Genomic DNA, 6,581 nt, shown 5'->3' with positions numbered 1-6,581 from the left:
TCTCTACCGATCCTTTACCTGTGCAAATAACTATGGGGAATTAAAAAAACGTTTAAGATGGAAACTTGCTCTTTAGGAAAAGAAAGTCTAACTGGAAAACTAAAGGCTGGTCTCACATTGAAAATCAGTAAGTGACTGTTAGAGTGTGGCTAGGATATTGGGATGGCACCAAAATCTCTGTCGCACACTAGCTGATATGTGCTTGAAATAATTCTATCATAGTTTCATGTTTTTAATTCAAACTTTTGGCCCCCTCAAAAACCAAGTGGCTACTTGTCCTGCTCACCTTAGAAATACCTTCCTCTGGGCCAGTGGTTCTCCACCAGCATCAGCATCACCTGGGAGCTGGTTAGAAAGGTGAATTATCAGGCCTTTCCCCAGGTCTACTGAATCTGAAACTCTGGGAGCGGGGAACCAACAAACTCTTCTATCAACTCTTTCAGGTGATTTCAAGTCATGGCACAGTTTGAGATCCACTGCTCTAGGAATCGTACTCTAATCCACTATGCAAAATTGGACTAAAGGTTGTGAGGGACACAATGTATTTTTTCCCAAGCATGTGCATTTTGAAGGAGTGAGAATCCAAAGATTCGGTGGCTGGTAAAGAGGAGACCCCTGATGTGGTTTGACTCTGTGTTCCCACCCTAATCTCATCTCAATCTGTATTCCCCATGTGTCAAGGGGGACACTTAGTGGGAGGTGATTGGATCGTGGGAGTGGTTTCCCCCATGTCATTCTCATGATAGTGAGTGAGTTCTCATGAGAGCTGATGGTTTTAAAAGAGGCACTTCCCCCTTTGCTCACTCACACTTTCTCTCCTGCCACCTTGTGAAGAAGGTGACTGCTTCCCCTTCTGCCATGATTGTGTGTTTCCTGAGGCCTCCCCAGTCATGCCGAACTGTGAGTCAACTAAACCTCTTTCTTTATAAATTACCCAGTCTCTGGTAGTATCTTTATAGCAGTGTGAGAACAGACTAGTACAACCCCCGAAGTTTCAATAGTCCATCAAATCGAATTCATGTCCTTGGATGGAAGATTAAAAATGGCTGGATAAAAGATTGCCCCAACTCTCAAAGATAATCTGAGGAAGGGTCAGTATTTTCTTTAAAAGTAATGTGAAGATTACTCCAAGAAATGATCAAATGATTCATTAAAATTTACACGCTCTAGAGCACACATCTGGACTGCAAGAATTTAGCTGGAATTACGTTTAAAGTTGGCAATACTTAAATGCCCATCTCAATAACTGGGGAGTAGGAGTGGGCAGATGATGGCATAAGAAATGTTATAAGGCTTTCAATTTGTATCACCAAAATGCTTTCCAGAAATGTGCCAAAGAATAGGCCAGGCACATAAGAGTGATATAATGGACTTTGGGGACTTGGCGGAGGAGAAGGTTGGGAGTGGGGTGAAAGATAAAAGCCTACATATTGAGTATGGGTATACACTGCTTAGGTAACAGGTGCACTAAAATTTCTGCAATCACTGCTAAAGAATTTATCCATGTAACCAAAATCCACATGTGCCCCCCAAACGATTGCAGTTTCTTAAAAAATAAAGAAAGAATAGGCTAGCCATGGCATATGGGAGTATGTATCATCAACCCTTTCATATCTTTGGGGATTATATTAATTATTATTAATATTTTAATATTTATAAATCTCAGAAGTGAGAATGGCATTATTTAGTGTTTAACCTGCATTTCTTTGATTACTACTGAAGTTAGACGTTTAAAAATGCTTATTAGCTTTTTGTCTTCTTTTATAAATGTCTCTTTGTATCTTTTACCTATTTTTAATAAGCTATATTTTAATCGGTTGGTAAAATGTCATGTTACGTAGGAAATGTACTAAGATTTTTCTCCAGTTGTAAGTTGTATTTTACTGTTATTTATTATTACTATTATTATTATATCAGAGATGGAGTCTCACTCTGTTGCCCAAGCTGGACTGCAGTGGTGCAATCTCGGCTCACTGCAACCTTGCCTCCCGGATTCAGGCAATTCTTTTGCCTCAGCCTCCTGAGTAGCTGGGATTACAGGCACTCTCCACTATGCCCAGCTAATTTTTGTATTTTTAGTAGAGACAAGGTTTCACCATGCTAGCCAAGCTGGTCTCAAACTCCTGACCTCAAGTGATCCCCCCGCCTCGACCTCCCAAAGTGCTGGGAGCCACCGTGCCCAAATGTAAGTTGTAATATTATATTATTATTATTATTTGAGAATGAGTCTGGCTCTGTCACCCAGGCTGGAGTGTAGTGGTGCGATCTTGGCTCACTGCCGTCTCCCAGGTTAAAGTGATTCTCCTGCCTCAGCCTCCCGAGTAGCTGGGATTGCAAGCATATGCTACCACACCTGGCTAATTTTTGTGTTTTTAGTAGAGACAGGGTTTCGCCATGTTGGCCAGGCTGGTCTCGAACTCCTGACCTCAGGTGATCTGCCTGCCTTGGTCTCCCAGCATTTAATCATGACCAAAATGCTGGGATTACAGGCATGAGCCACCATGCCTGGCCCGTAAGTTGTATTTTAATCTATTTTATTTTTATATGTACATATACATATATAGAGCTTTATAGTTTCAGGTTTTTCTTCCTATGTGGTTTTTTTCAATGCTTTTTATTTTCTTTAAATTTTTTCAAACCAAGATCAAGATATGTTTGCCTATTTTTTAGTTTCGCAGCCTTAATAAAATTATTGAGTGGTTTTACATTGTTTTTACATCTATCTCTTTAATGCATTACAACTGATTTCAGTGCAAGGTCTGAGTAAGTGTCCAGCTAGACTTTGTTTCTGAATGAAAAAGATAATTTTAATTTTCCCAATACATTTTGGTGAGAAAATCCATTCCTTATATTGCCTAAGGATGCTTTGCTATGAAATGTTCAATCCGTGTTTCTTTTTTAAGGCTGTTGTGCTCAGTGGCTTGACTATGAACTCTAGAGTCCATGTAGCTTTTTATGAACACTTTGTTTTGTACCTAGCATTTCACAGGGAGCATCCACAACTCTGCTTCCTTTTATTCTTCTAGTCTCAACTGTTCCTTTTTCTAGTGAACTTTGAAATTATTTTGTCAAATTGCAAAGGAAATCTTTCTGGGGTTGGAATTAGATATTTTAACCCTATATTAAGCTGAAAAAATCATATTTTTCATATATATCATATATTCATTATATATAAATTATATAAAATATTTAGTAGATAGGTTTAAAAATTGGCTTAAAAATCATTAAATATTGCTGTGTATTCATAAAGTATATTTTTTTAGAATAGAGGTTTCACAAATTTCTTGTAAGGATTGTTCCTGACTGTCTGTTTTCCTAATACTCGTGTAAGTATAATTTTTTGTTTTGGTTTTATTTCTAGTTATTTCTGGTATTTAGAAAACTATCAATTTTTAAAATATTTATCTTCAGACCAGGTGTGGTGGTGCATGCCTGTAATCCCATCACTTCGGGAGGCTGAGGCGGGTGAATCACAAGGTCAAGAGGTTGAGACCATCCTGGTCAACATGGTAACACTCCATCTCTACTAAAAATAGAAAAATTAGCTGGGCGTGGTGGCATGAGCCTGTAGTCCCAGCTACTCGGGAGGCTGAGGCAGGAGAATGATTTGAATCCAGGAGGTGGAGGTTGCAGTGAGCCAAGATCATGCCACTGGACTCCAGCCTGGTGACAGAGCAAGACTCCGTCTCAAAAAAAAAAAGAAAAAAAAAATTATCTTCAAACATTTTTCTGTCTGAGCAGATGCTCAAGTGAGTAACAAGATGCTAGTTTCCCCAGAGGATGGACAAACATATTCAGTTTCATGAGTAGAGTGGGCTAGGGATGGCAGATCCATTGTTTGAAAATTGTGCACACCCAGTGAGACTTCCTTCACAATCCGTGGCTTAAAGGAAGGACGGTAAGATATATGCAGGAGTTAGTGGGAGAGCCAAGTCTTCATTAGTGCCTCTCAGTAAAAGTAGGAGGTGACTGGTGGCTCTCTAAACATTGTCCTTGGTTTTGAGCCATGAAAACAGGAAAAATTCTGTTTGATATCCTGTTACATAGCATCACAGACAGACACAAACATGCATATATACACATTTTTCATAATTAATAGAAGTTTATTCATTGTTCTAGTAGCATGCACACTCACATAAGTCCACTAGACACTAGATTGAGAGGTTTCCTCCTGCCGCTGTTATCTAGTTCTCTGAATATTATGTAAATTTAATCATGACCAAAACTCAACTGGATTTCCTCAAACTCCTCCTTCCTCCCTCACCTTCCACAGCTAATCCATCAACAAATCCCACTTACTGCTTCCAAACGTACCCTGACCCTGGTGCCTTTTTCCCACTCCCCTGCAGCCACCCCCATGCGAGGCACCATGCTTTCTCTCCCAAGCTGCTGCACTCCTGCTCACCGGTCCTCTCACCTTCTCTCTCACACCCCTACCATCCATTTCCACACAGCAAACAGGAGGATCTTAGAAAATATAAACCAGATTTTGTGACTCATCACTGAAAACCTTTTGACAACTTCTCATTGGCCTTAGAATGAAGTTTAGACTCATTGCTGTGGCTACTCCAGCATGTGAGGTCTGGCCCTCCCTTGTCTCTTTTGCCTCATCTGGATCCACTCTCCTTGAAAGTCTCAGTCACCAAGCTCCATCTGCTTGGCCTGTACAGTTCCTCAAACAAGATGAACTCCTTGCAGCCTCAGCCTTTGCTTTAACTGTTCCCTCTACTTAGAATGTGACCTATTGGATCTTCTCCTCACCAGCTTCTTCCTGACATTGGAACCTCAGGTTAAAGGGCACCTCCTCAAAGAGGCTGTCCCCAACCATCCCCATGATAAGGAGCTATTTATTCACCCTATTCCCTCACCCTCTTTCCATTCTCTGGGTAGTTATTGTCACTCTCTGGCTTTTAAAATTCTCTGTGTGTCATCTGTCTCCTTCTCAGCAGAATACAGGCTTCCTGAGGGTAGGACCTTGTCCTTGACTGTCTCCCCAGTGCCTAGAAGAGTGTCTTGCATGTAGGAGGGCCTCAGTAATGCTCAATAAATGAATGGATTCCTGATCATTTTGAGCAAGCAATACTTCTTTAGTCTGAAAACTACAATCCTCAGATCTTCTTCTCTCTTTGGGGGATTTCATTAACTGTTCACCAGTGGCCCCATTGCCTCTCCTATTTCACTCTTGGATGCTGCTGGAATTTGTATTATCTGACATTGATTCAGGGAAAGAGGTGCTGTTGAAGAGTAATGGGATGAAAATTGAGGATAAAGGGGTGGCTTCAGCTGCCCCCAGTAGAACTCTCTCAGTAAAAAAGATGACTGTTGGCTTTCTGATTGATGGGCCAGACTTTTGGCAGAAGTGGCAACGGTGCATGGAAACATTGTCCTACCTTACTCCTGCTTGCCCCGGCACCTTTCAAAGCCTGGAAATGGAATGGTCATGACCTTGCTGAGCCATGACACATGATGGCCAGTTAGTGAAAATTCTTGCACAAGTTGGCAAACTGCTGATGGATACTTCTTGTTTCCAGTGCCAAAAAATAACTTAATATATTGTGAGTTTACACCCTTTTTGTGCGTAAATGGAAGTGTGACCATGAAGTTTGGGGAAAGTTAAGGTTTCACCACAGTGTAAAAGCCCACAGGCCTTGCTGGCAATCCAACAAAGGTGATATTGAAACAGTTTTATTTTCAGCTCATATCATTCAAAATCAGCTTTAGAGAAATGTGTTTTAATGTATTCCCCAGTCTTTTCTTCACTTAGTCAACATGACTTCTATAAGTAATGCACAAATAGCATGCATCCAGTAAATAAAATCATAGTTGAAAATTATTATCAATTATCCTCTCAAGTCAAGGGCATTTAATATGGACTTCTGTCTTCTAATCTATGAGATGGGCATAATAACAGTAGTATCTAATTCAAGGATCATTGTTGAAGTTGAATAAAATGATCAGTATAAAACTCTGGTGAAAATGTGACACAAAACAAGTGCTCACTGATGTAGATTGAGGTCGATACTACTTTTACTTTCTCTATCTTAAACAAGTTGTGTGCAAAATGCCAGGGTCATAAGAGATATATTTATTAAGAGCAAGTTGCTGGGGGTTTTTTTATTTTTTATTTTTTTTGCTTTTTTTTTTTTTTTTTTTTTTTTTTTTTTTTTTTTTTTTCTTTTTTTTTTTTTTTTATTATTATACTTTAAGTTCTAGGGTACATGTGCATAACGTGCAGGTTTGTTACATATGTATACCTATGCCATGTTGGTGTGCTGCACCCATCAACTCGTCAGCACCCATCAATTCATCATCTACATCATGTATAACTCCCCAATGCAATCCCTCCCTCCTCCCCCCTCCCCCCTCCCCACGATAGACCCCAGTGTGTGATGTTCCCCTTCCCGAGTCCAAGTGATCTCATTGTTCAGTTCCCACCTATGAGTGAGAACATGCGGTGTTTGGTTTTCTCTTCTTGTGATAGTTTGCTAAGAATGATGGTTTCCAGCTGCATCCATGTCCCTACAAAGGACGCAAACTCATCCTTTTTTATGGCTGCATAGTATTCCATGGTGTATATGTGC

Source organism: Rhinopithecus roxellana, chromosome 6 (assembly GCF_007565055.1).
Source record: "Rhinopithecus roxellana isolate Shanxi Qingling chromosome 6, ASM756505v1, whole genome shotgun sequence".
NCBI lineage: Eukaryota > Metazoa > Chordata > Mammalia > Primates > Cercopithecidae > Rhinopithecus > Rhinopithecus roxellana.
This window is presented reverse-complemented; position numbering follows the sequence as displayed.